Here is a 13,746-nt window from a genome sequence, read left to right as displayed (position 1 = left end):
AATATTGTGACGATGACCGTTAATGCGTAAATGTAAAGGTCCTTTAGTTTCGCCAACATAAACCAGTCCACAGAGTGTACATTCTATACCGTAGATAATATTGGAGGTTTTACAATTTAGTTTCTCAAACCCACGTGTAAAATATGTTTTATTAGTTAAAGAACTTGTAAAAATATTATTACTATTCAAAATAGGACATGTTTTACAATTATTAGACATACATATAGAAATATAAAAATTATATTGATCTGGTGAAAAATGCAAAATATCAGTTAGTTTGACAGAACACTGTTGGGTTGAGATTAAGGAAGTATCCGAGGAATTTAAAACATTACAGGCACCTGAACGAAGAATATCTCCCATACTATTACTAGTATCTTGGGATATATCACCGACAACCTCCGTGCCCTTAGGGGTATCGTAGCAGTTTTTTTTAACCTGAAACTGCCTCCCAACCGTATATTTTGGTTGTTTGTACTTAACATGTTACTGTAAAGCTACTGGGTTTCAGGTTACCTCGGGGACATAAATATCCACCAGCAGAGTAACCCACCCAGTGGTAGAAATAAAATAAAACCAAGTACGAACAATCCAAACCATTAGACAAAATTCGAAGTCCTAAAAAACGGTATAGGCAAAATAGTGTAATCAGCAAATGGACTGTTCACCGTGTACAAAATACACGACAAACAGTGTCAACAGGTGTCCGGAAGAGTAAGCTTACCCTGCCTGGCGCCACACCCGCCATAGCTGCATCCAAACTTTTAGACGAAATCTCGGTAAAATAGCGTGATTGGCCAATGGACTATCTGTATGCAAAATGCAAAGATATCTCCGATAATATTACTAACAACATAATAATATGACTATTCGCCGATGATACTTCACTTTTTACAATTATTCATAATGATCCTCTAAGTGGCGCGAACTCTATAACTGAAGATCTGAATAGTATCTCATCGTGTGCTAAACAATGGTGTGTAACTTTTAACCCCAATAAAACTAAAAATATTATTTTTATTAGAAAAACTACAATCCATCCAGACGTTATTTTTGAAAATACAAAAGTTGAAAACGTAACTACTCATTGTCATTCGGGATTAACATTTCAGTCTAATGCATTATGATCAAAACACATTTCAAATATATACCAGAAAGCTTGTGGTCGACTAAATATTTTGCGTATACTGAAATATCAAATTAATAGAATTTCACTTAATAAAATATATCTTGCTTTTATTCGCCCGATTTTAGAATATGCCGATATTGTATGGGATAACTGTTCAAAGAAGGATTCTGATCTATTAGAAAGTGTTCACACTGAAGCAGGTAGAATAATAACTGACATTAGAAGACATTCATCTAAAAACAATTTACACAAAGAGCTTGGCTGTTAATCACTGTCTAATCGCAGAATAAAACACAAATTAATTTATTTATATAAAATAAAGAATAACCTAAGTCCCACTTATCTCTGTCTGAAGCCTTTAAAAAATTAGAACCGTCAGTATCAAATTATAACCTTCGTAATGAAAATTTGATCCTCAGTCTACCATTTTGTAAAATCAGTTCATATTCTAATAGTTTCTTTCCCTGCACGATTAAACTTTGGAACAACTTACCTGAAAATACTAAAACCTCACAAACGTTAAGTACATTTAAATTGGGCCTTTCGCGTGTGTATCCTGTAATTAGACCACTACTATATTATAATACTGGAAATAGGAAAAAGAATATTATCCATTGCCATTTAAGAAATAGAGCTAGTAACTTAAATAATCACTTATTCTACCATTTTATTAGTGAAACAGAAGTGTGCCCTAGGTGTAATTCTGCAGATGAAGATAATAACTTTTTATTTGTCATATGTCCAGCATACTCTGCCCCAAGAACAATTCTCAAAAATAATCTACACCACCTTAAACAATATGTTACAATGGCAACCGTGCTCTTCCAGACAATACCAATTCTAACATATTTGAAATACTGCAAAAATACATAAAAGACAGCAAGATATATATTAACATTCCAAAAGAAAAATGATCAAAATGGTTTTACAACAAGAGTTTTTGTCAAATAATACAAGAAACAAACCTTGATGTGACAGAGTAATATATCTATATGTCAACATCTAACAAAACCAGTTCTAGAAACACTAATTAAAGAAAGGGAGAGCAAATCGTATAATAATAATGACAAAATAATGCAATACATCAGATCATTACGCATAGTCTTAGATTATAGAATAGCTTGTTTAATATATAAAAACAGTCTTAACAAAAACAATAAAACAGATCATTACATATAGCCTTACCCGCTATCACTATAAAAACTTCATTTCCATCATCATCGTCCCATGTCTCTGTTTCATTTAGATTTATATCAAAAAGTTGACATTCTCTTCTGTTTTTGTTGAACGTAAATGCCACGCACCTTGATTCATATTCACATTCAAGATTACAAAATATTCGCCCATCAACATTATACGTTTTAAATGATCCCGTAGCGTTTTTATCTGATTTGATCAAACTATATTTTATATCATAACCATTGGTGTTTAAACTGTTTGATAAACTTGACATCCAGTATAACAGGATTACACAATAAAGTATATTAAAGATGAACCCTTTCTTCGCCATGTTAACCAATTAGATATTCCCGAGTAAATGATACACAAACGCCACTCGCGATGTGATGGAGTTATCTACGTAAATTACCGTTCTAATCGATACCCCTGCCCTCAGTAAGTAAGATAACTCTGGGATTCTGTGTATCCATTAATAATTTACATGTTTATTTTACAAGAACCAGATAGTAATATATCTCCGGTAAAAAGTTTTACATTTTTTGTGACGAGTCTTTCTAGCTGACCAATTTACCAAACAAACAATCAAACAAAAAATCAATATTACTTCTACTGAAACTTTCAATATTCTCTGTTTCTGCTAACAAAAACAGAGCCTATATTAAGGTTTTATTGACGAAGGACGGTTTCTGGTGTCTTGGGCTTCCGAGAAAATTTCCTGAATTTGACTTTCGATAACACGATATCACGCTTACACTTTTATAAACAAAATATAACAGAATTAACATATTTATCTTTATAACCGTGTGTCAGTATCATTAACAGTCCAAAGTCCATCCATACGCAAACGAACCTTCACTGTCATCCGCACCTGATGATGTTCTGCTATGTAATTTTCGTGCTTTAGGTGATGTGGGAATACGTCAACAATATAAAACTTTTGAAACAGAAATCGAAAGTGGTCGATGATCATAATGATAGCTATGTTTCCCCATACAACCTTGCCAGATTCACAAGGCTACATGTAGCAATTTTTCAAAGCTGGATTTTTTATCCAGAGGCACATTCGTGCCAGGCACGTTGAAATAGGCCCTAGACAAGAATGATGCAACAAATTATATATGCAAGAGCTAATTGCATAAAGACTATCAAGAGACACAATGAAAACTGATTAAAGCATGTCTATTGGGACCATTATGAAATAATGGTTTCAGAATAAAATATTTTCAATGAAAGTCTTCATGTACAGGTTGACTGTTAATGTATATCTTTGGGTTTCATATAGCTATTGTCACTTGTGATTTGGGCACATTTCTTGTCTCGCCCTAATATTGGTTCACACCCAATAAATAATTGGATCTAGACCCATTATTAAGACTATGACGTCCATATCCTGACTTGTCAACATTGTTGCACAATATCTGCCCCTGAATCCACATCTATCGATGACCTTTGTTATGTACGTGTGTACATTGGTCCTGTTTTATTCCCGCTCCAGCTTCCCTAGGGTAATTCTTCTTTTTCTCTCGCACTTTAAATGACATTTTAGCTTCTTTACACTGGTTACCCATTAAGCACTGCATTAATAATATAGGGTATGATATTCGTCAATTTTTTTATCAAAATTTATAAAGTATTAAAATGTAAAAGTCAGATGAAATTATTCAAACACCTGTTACTATACTATTTGTGTCAATAGTAACGAGTGGAAAGCAATACTTTGATAGGGTAGAGTGTAGTACTATCAGATGTTCAATCTTCAATATTCAATCTTCACGCTGTGTTTTCTTCCGTGACGAAGTTACAACTACAGTTCAGATTCTTTTCTCTTTTCTTAAATACTTTATTTCTACAAACTGAAGTGTTACAATTCTTCCTAGTCTCAAATAACTAAATGGCTGGTATGACAGGCGTAGTGAGCTCTGCCGAATGCTATTTCCCCACCCTATTCATAGGTGCCTATTCCTTTGTCTGGGGTGTTAATCTACAGACTGATAACAACTAAGTTATAAATATGGAAAGGACATGCACCCCAAACTGAACATCGCCAGGGATTGTTCCCTTATTTGGTCAACAAATATGATATATGTTTTATAACAAAGAAAAATGTATATGACCAACATGTTTACTAAAGTATAGCTGCGTTAACATATCTAAACAACCAGCATACATTCTCTATGTTTGGTTATGAACTTAGAATCAATCATTTGTAAAGAGAATAATATTGTTTCGGCCCTCATATTTCTCTATCCGCTGTCTTTAGACCCCATGTCCTGTTATTGTCACAATAGTTCATAAACAATTTTAATATGCACTTCAGAATTAACTTATACGCTAGCTAATATTTTGGCAATGGAGAATAATTAATCAGAACCATAATATTATTTTACATAGATGTTTCTAAGCACAAATTCTTGCCCTTCATATTACTACATTACCTCCCCTGCTTTAGGATTTGTGCTACTTATTAGTTAGCAGACTCCTTGAAAACTTTTAATTTTTCTAATTCAACATCCAATATATAATTATACAATTATTCACGAAACATGCAAATATTTAGGATTACTATACGATTACCATCCAATAAAAGCATAAAACAAAGTCATCAAAGAAAAACACAAATAATCAAAAATCAAAAATCGCATTCAAAAGCTCCCCAAAAATTCATCACTGCACCTCGTTGTCCTATGATAATTCTCTTTAAACTAAACACAGAAAATCTCAACTGTAATTGTTTATGTTCATTTCTCTTCCAGTGTCCTAATTCTAAAATACTATAACACTAACCTAATATTTTTAAAGTTCAGTTTCACGTGGTAAATTGGTAAACCATTTCTTCTTCTTGGATTTCCATTGGTCTATTTCAGCTATCACAATTCTTAAAAATATTTTTTTTCGTTTCTTGAAGCAGAGGTTATCTCATTATTCACAAGTCTTCTGACTTCCAAGAACTTTCTTCATTCTTCTTTGATGATTGGTTGGAACATTTCATCCGTCATATCAAAACATGTCATTGCCATCAGACCAAGAATTAATTATTTTAATTTAAAACTTTATTTTAATATCAGTCTGACACTATTATCCTAACCCTTACTTTTATTTAAACTAAAATTAAACCTTGATGTGTCTCTTTAAAATAATTACAATACTCTAAAAGAGTAGCTCAACCTTTTGACCTAAACTATCAATTGTACAAGTTTGACTTCCATTTTGATACTAACTGCACAAACACACAATGTGAGACAAGCGGGCCCTGACTTATCCCAAAATCAGATATGAAATGAAATGAAATAAAATAAAATGGGGTTGAACGTGCTACTGTTCTGCTCCGAACTGGGCTAATGAAGACGGGCATACGCCACACAGTGTGCTATGAGGGAAATTTTGCCCGAACAGCGGCACTACGGCCTACTCTTATATCGAATTCCAACTGTCAAGCGATCTTTTACGTGCACGCCAATGTGTACACGGGACCTCGGTTTTTCGTCCCATCCGAACGACTAGGCCCTCTGGCCTGCATCACTGACAAGGGGAACCAGGCCGGAAAATCTGGATGAACTTTCTCGGCAAATGCAGGGATCGAACACCCGACCTTCAGGCCAGCGAGCCAGCGTCTTACCCACCTAGCCACGTGACCCCCCCCCCCTCCAAATCAGTGGTACATAACCACTATCAAGAATGCCAAACAACAATGGTCCGTACATTCGCATGACATTTTATTTTATCTAGAATAAGACTATGTTTTTATAAACACGTACCTAGTCTTTACTCATTAATATACAATTTGACTCCTGTTTTTTTTCGCCAACATAAACACATTTTTATCACGTTCATATGAATTTGAAACAGGCGGGCACAATTCTAATTTTATCTAAACCCAGTCTTTTGATTTGATAAAACTACCGGTATATTGTTTTAATAATTAATAAATATCTCTTATCTATAAACGCACCACATGACTTGCACACCGGAGAGAAGACAACATAATATCGATTACACATTTTTAATCACCTCGCCTGGACGATTTAAAGCAAAAATTGAATGACACAAAATAACATACATAACGCACGCAGTTATATAGGATTATACATTTTAAAGCAACATTTTAAATCATAGTGCATTATTTCGCTGATGCGCTCCATAATCTCGTAAATTCAACGAGTCATTTATCTTGAATGCCAACACACATCTTTCGATGGATAAGGCATAATACTCAATACTGGCACTTATACTGTCAAAACGTTAACCTTTATACTCAAAGGTCATATAACTCCTTTTTATTCTTTAATTACTCCCTAAACGCTATTCACGATTACACAAGGTTTTTGTTCTTAATATAATCTAACCTTATACCCAAAGGTTGAATTACATTTTTTAGCATTACCTGGCTTCACCATGATTTTGGACTTGGACTAGGGTCTCAAAATCATCTTAGCTCTACTTAGCTAAATGGACGACACAAACACGAATTTCAACGAGCCAGCAGAACGCCAACTAAAAACATTTTGAGGTAATCACTCACAAATTTTACATTTTAGCTCTGCAGTTCTTGCTAAACTCGGAGACAGCATCAATTCTTTATTTTATTCCCTATTCCATATTATTGCTATTCATGAGATACCTAAAATTTAATAACCTACTCTCTATAGACCCACTTTAAATTAAGATAACTCCAATTTGACATTCCTAAATAAATTATTAACTTACATGACACGCTTAATTATGGGGCATCTGCAACCAAATCAAATATGTTTTCATCTAGATTCCCTTGAAGGTGGATTATAATCACGGAAACCAAATCAAATATGTAGATTTCCTTGAAGGTCGAATCCTGTCACGGCTACCAAATCGAATATGTAGCACCATGAGTCGTCTGTCAGACGTGGAGAACGGACGCGGGAAAACTCGGTCGCCACATCCGACGTATGACCCATGCATTTTTCTTACTACATATTCTGGAACAGCCATGATCGTCTAGTGTTGTTTCTGGCCGCATTTGTTTCCTATTTTCTTCTTGTAGGACTTCACTTTAAATATTGTGTATATATTCTGCCACTCATTCAGTTACACACAGTAACAACAATGCCACATTTCGTTTCAACATTTTATATTAAGCACAAGTAAAAACATAATAAAGTCATTCCCTCTAACCCGCTCTCACGCTGACTCGGCGACTCTGCTGATGGAAATTCCTACATCTTCTCCCTACGAGAACTACACGGCTGTCTAACCTAGAGCGCACATTCTATTAATTATATATTCTCAGATTCACACCCATTAATTATTCTATTGGCTAATTATGATCTAATTAATCCTGTGATTGGTCACTCTTGCCAAATATGAAATATTAACTTTCCTGCCACGTATATTTCAAACAATAACAATTTATCCTTGAAAAATGCAAATGACCATCATGTTTACAAACGTATAGCGGAGTTAACATATCTAAACAACCAGCATACATTCCCTATTTTTGGTTATGAAGTTAGCATTAATAATATGAAAGGTAACGCTATTGTTCCAGCCATCATATTTATCCATTCTTTCTCTTTAGACCTCATGTCTTGTTATTGTAACAATATTCATGAACAATTTTAATTTGCGTTTCAGAATTTAACGTATACCTTAGTTAATATTTTGGCAATGGAGAATAATTAATCAAATCCCTAATATTATTTTACTTAGATGTTTCAAAGCACAAATTCTCTCCCTCCATATTACTACAAGAGATTGTGTGCCGACGTTTAGACCATCGACGTTTTCAGTCACAGAGACCTGGACAGCGGCACTATCGCCTACTCTTATATCGAATTCCAACTGCCGTTTACGTGCAAACCTATGCATACACGGGTCCTCGGGGTTTTGGTTATCCCACCCTAACGTCTAGACAGCTGTCCCTGTCAAGCTCGCCGATCTGCACCACTGATAAGAAGAAACCACGCCAGAAAATCCCGATGAACTTTCTCGGCTAATGCAGGGATCGAGCACGCGACCTCCAGGCTAGCGAGCCAGCGTCATTCCTACTTAACCAATCTGGCTCTCTCGGAAGTAGAGTAGATAGTCCTCTAATCTGCAGAATGAATATTATGTATAGACGTTAAACTTCATTCCATTCACAGAATTTTATATAAAATTTTTAATCAATGACAGTGTATTTATTGGCTTATAAATAAATTTGAATATTGATATTACCACCTGTTCTTCAATTCAAAAAACATAAATAACTGACAACAGTTTACTGCGTACCGTTCTAATTTATATTTCTATGACGTCGGAAAATCTGGATGAACTTTCTCGGCCAATGGTGGAATCGAACACCCGACATCCAGGCTAGCGAGCCAGCTTCTTACCCACTTAGACACCGTGACACCCACTAGATACTCTTGTCCTTGCTCTACCCTCCATCCTATAACACTGACACGGAATAACCAGCCTTGAATATTCCGAGGAACTTTCAGGAATCTGGCAACGCTTGGTTAGTGAACCGATGCCATTCCCACCGAGTCACCGTCCCCCCCCACCCCCTTGCTTGTGAGTTTCAATCAAAATTTGTTTCGAGGTCATTACTCACAGGGAGAGAACTCCATTCAATGGCGTTGATGATATTTCAGTTTCATTGGATTCCTCTATTTCAGTTCCTTTACCCATTGCCTCTTATAAAATCACCAACTTCGATCAAATCACATACAAATATATTTAAAGATCACGGAACCGAATCCACGGGAAGCTTGATTTCAACGATTTACAGTAGGCCTAATTTATTACACAGCAACTCACGGTTCATTTTGACCCTCACAGCTAGAGTTCATGACCATTTATAAAGTGCCTATAAAATATCTTAGCACTGTATCTCTGTTTATAATAAGAGTTGCGTTGGGCCTGGCTGTGGCGTTTGATACCATATCCCACGCATCTCTTTTGGATAGACTTCACTATTACCTTAGAATTATTAGTTCGACACTTTTTAGGGTCTTTTAAAAACTGATCTTACGAGTAGAAAACGGCGAATTGTTGTCAATGACGTTCAATCTGAATTTATTTTATAGCGTTCGACTGGATTCTATTTTTAAACATGAAAATAAAAAAACACCCTTATCTATGTTTTGGAATAACACTACATCATTCTATAACCATCACCAACTTTGTACAAAATGAAAGGCTTAATTGTGTAGCATACAGGTTAATTGGTGGTAAACTTTCAAATTAAAAAAAAAATGATTAAATTATGCGAAACTAATAATAAAAGTAACTTAATTCATTTCTTTAGAATATAACAAAACATTATAATATATATTCTGATGGATAAAAGTTATAGTATTATAATATTAGAACAATTCTCATGGATAAAATTTGTACTATTCTGATGAATAAAAGTTATAACGATTCTGATGGATAATATTATAACTATTCTGATGGATAATATTATAACTGTTCTAATGGATAAAAGTTATAACTATTCTCATGGATAATATTATAAACTATTTTGATAATAACGATATAACTATTCCGATGATAAAAATATGTCTATTTTGATGGTGATGGATAATTATAACTATTCTGATGATTAATAATCATTCTAACCATTCTGATGAATATAACCAAATTCTTCTTTTGCTAGATACGGAAATTCAAATACGAACTATTGTTGCTTTTGAAATATTTAATTATAAACACATCCAATCATATTGCACTTCCCGTAAACTCAAGTTAACAATCTGGAAACATATAACGTTTTGCTAACATTCGTAATTGGTCCTAATATGGTCTCGTTCAGAATGTTTGCCTAAGCATGTACTCCAAACTTCAAAAAAGGTTCAGATATGGGCTTTCCTTTTTATAAAGGTTCCAGGACCATCGCCAGCATGTTGTCTTTTGACATAATGTTTACTGTAATTCAACTATGACCTAACTCTAAAGTTGTTTTGGACGTTCAGAATAGTTAAGAACGTCAAGTGAACCATCTGATTCAACGTTATCTTCTAAACCTGATCAGACAAGCTGTAAACGTTCTTCTAACGTAACTTTTGTATCATTTTACCTTATAATTCTCTGAACGCTATTATTATATTTGTTCGTGAAGTTGTATTGATTTTAGTTTTTAAAACGTTCCGTTTTCCTAATCTAAAAACATTTAAATTAAACGAACAGAATTAACCTTCCAATAAAATTCGTAAAACATTCTATTTTCATGATACATCTTTTTCCTGTAATTTAGTAAACCATTTTCTTCTAAAGTAAATTATGTAACGTTTTAGCTTAAGATTCCTTGAACATTATTGAATTATTTATTCATGACGAAATTATTCATTCTATTGGATCTTAGTTTTTTAAACGCTTCGTTAACAAACGTTGCATTAAAACCTTTGAATAAAACGCGTTGATACTGTGAGACGTTACTAAATAGTATTTATTTAATATCATTTTAATAACGTTAACTTTTACAACGTGCAGATTAGTTGTTTCAAGAACGTCGAATGAATGTAGCACCATGGGTCTTTGTCAGACGTGGAGAGCGGAAAATACCTAAAAACTGGTCGCCACATCCGGCCTATAACCCATGCATCGTTTCGAACTACATATTGTGGAACAGTCGTAAATCGTCTAGCATTGTCTCTGGTTACATTTGCAATTCTTTAACTGGTTAGGACGTATCTTTAAATGTCATTCTGACATTCCACATTAATGACAGCTTCATGTTGTGATTGAATATACTGCATCGTAAATGGTATCATCAACAGGAACAACAAATACAAGAGTTTCTTGATTACAGTTTTATATTAAGCTCTGATACATAGGATATAAGCATTACAATAGGTTACAATAAAGTCATTCCCTCTAACCCAATCAAGCCAGATTCGCTGGGTCGAGTCTGGTGATAGATATTGCTACATCTTTTCCTTCTGGAATCAAAACGAATGTCTGAAGAATGCTCAGAAATATGATGGTTTTGTAGCTTTGGGTTTGGACGTTCAATTATCTAATTGGTCAAATTTGACGTAATTAAATATATTGATTGATCAAGTAGCCCAATGACATCGAAAACCACCCACTGTTATCAACCTAGAATTGAATGTTTACCAAATTATAACTCTTTACATATAATCTGTCACTCATTCACTCATTTTGATTTAAGTGTAATGTAGGAATTTAATAATTAGCCAAAGATATTAATTAATACAATATAATGCTATCATTAATTTAAAGAGCAAAAATTCTAAAAATCTTGCTACATTCCTCCCTCGGTTAGGACTGTTTGCTCGGTATTAGGTAAAAGATCCCTTGAATCCTTCACAAGGATCATACCAACATCTATAAATATCCATGCATGGAGCACAACTCTCACCAACGATATTATCTCATCTCCACCTGTTTTAAGATTTGTGCGAAATTAACAGGTAGGAGACCAAAAGTTTAGGTTAAAGTTTCAGACGCGTTTTATTTGACGTTACATCGTTGATATTGTGAGACATTACTAAACATTAAAGATACATTATGTAAGATTTAGATAAAGAGCTAGCCATTCTTGCTATAATAGTTCGAAAATAGATAATGTAAAATGGTTAATTTGTTAATTTCATTCAAATTACTCTATTGCGAAAACATTAGCCATTGAAGGTTTGACAAGACGTGTGCAATATTGTCAACCGCCGTACTGGTTGTTCGAAGTCTCGCTTCTCTATTTTTAAATTATATCAAAATATGGCTGAACCATTCTAATCTATTTAATATCGAAAAATTCCGATGCCATCGAGAGTTGATTATGGCTCGGATAAGTTAATTAATGCTAAATTAATCATTTAGAAAAAATTTCAGGCCTAAAGAAATACCTGCAATTGACAGATTTAGTTCTTGCATAATGTATGTTTAATTAATATGGTTTTAGTGGTTTAGTGCTGCCTTTCTATATTTTTTTTAACTCTATAGCTACAGCAAAAGTAATGTTATAAAAGCAGTAAGCGTGTATAATATTTTAAAATTATCTGAATAAGAATTATATTTTTCTCACCATAACACAAACGTGCTGCGCGGTTAAGTAATTTAATGAGTGAGGTTCCGCAGGCAGTACGAACTCCAAACTACGAAGTGTCTTTTATACTGACGTCATCACACAGTGTGTTGTCATTGACATAAGCGGCGTTCGGTTCGTCTATTTGCTACGAAGAAATTGGGAAAATTTCGTGGTTAAAAAACAAGGTACCAAATCGTGATTTTCTCGCTGATATGCGTATGAAATTCGTATTTTTTGCGGTTTCATAGAAACAAATTCAGTAGAAGTGATTTGAGATATTCGAGGTCAAATGAGGTCATTTGCACGGAAAGTGAATGCGCAGCCATTCTTGTATCATGAAAACATGCTGAAAATGATCGAAAGTAATCACCCTTTCAATAAAAATGTAAACTTGCTAAATTCACCTTGTTCTTTATGACCCGGGAGGTCAAAAGGCCAAATTTTCCGTTTTTGCACTCGGAAAATTTAAAGCAATAAAATGCCAGCTTAAAATATAAAAACTATTCTAATTAATAATAGGAATATTTAAAACTCATCTTAAGTTGGTCTTAGCACCGTACATTTTAAAACCAAAACACTTCGAAACATGTTCCAAAACCCCATTTGAGCTGTTTTAGGTGGTACAGATTTGAACTAATCTAGCCTAGCTTTGGTCTAAATATTAGATAACTCTTGTCAGGGATACTCCATCATTACAAATGTCTGGCAATTACATAGCTCTGTCAGGGGTACCCCACCACTAGAGATGACTGTCAGAGTGTTTTTGTAATACCTGAAGATGTACGGTACCTTGCTGTGCGCAACGCCGGATTAACCACGGGACACCATGGGCCCCAGGGCCCCCCACATTAGAGGGCCCCCACAAAAATCTCAGTTGCGCGCCTCGAGCATGGTCGGACCGAGGACTCCAACGGCCGGTGACCTAGTGACGGGTCCCCAGGGACTTCCGAAAACCCTCCATCGGAAGTCCCTGGGGCCCCTCAAGTCATGGTGTGTCGCGATCGACATCCGAGAATTCGGTGTAATCCGGTGATGCCGTCAAAAATCGAGTCTGACTTGGTCGTAACGTTACGGCCTCCATTCATCAAATCATAGTGGGGGATATAATACGATTCCGAATCAAGTGACCCCGTTATTTATCACTGAGCGACTTCAAAATTAGGTTTGATTTAGCTCTGCTCATTTACAGTGGCGGATTTAACGGGCTCAATGGGCTCCAGCCCCCTCCTCTAGAAATGCCATCATTTCATAGCACTCGCATGGATTGGCCCACTGAAATAACGACAGAATGCGCTACTTTTGAGGCAGAATTTTATTTTTTTCTGGGGGAGGTACTTCTAAATTTCCGACACAAGTGCCTGAAATGCCAGGAAATCACGTTTCCGGCCTCCAATTTCTAAAAATTTCCTGGGGGGAAAATCTCCCCAGACCA

The sequence above is a fragment of the Patella vulgata genome, chromosome 3, assembly GCF_932274485.2.
Source record: "Patella vulgata chromosome 3, xgPatVulg1.2, whole genome shotgun sequence".
NCBI classification, from domain to species: domain Eukaryota; kingdom Metazoa; phylum Mollusca; class Gastropoda; family Patellidae; genus Patella; species Patella vulgata.
The sequence above is the reverse complement of the archived record's forward strand: the minus strand, read 5'-3'. Positions refer to the sequence as shown.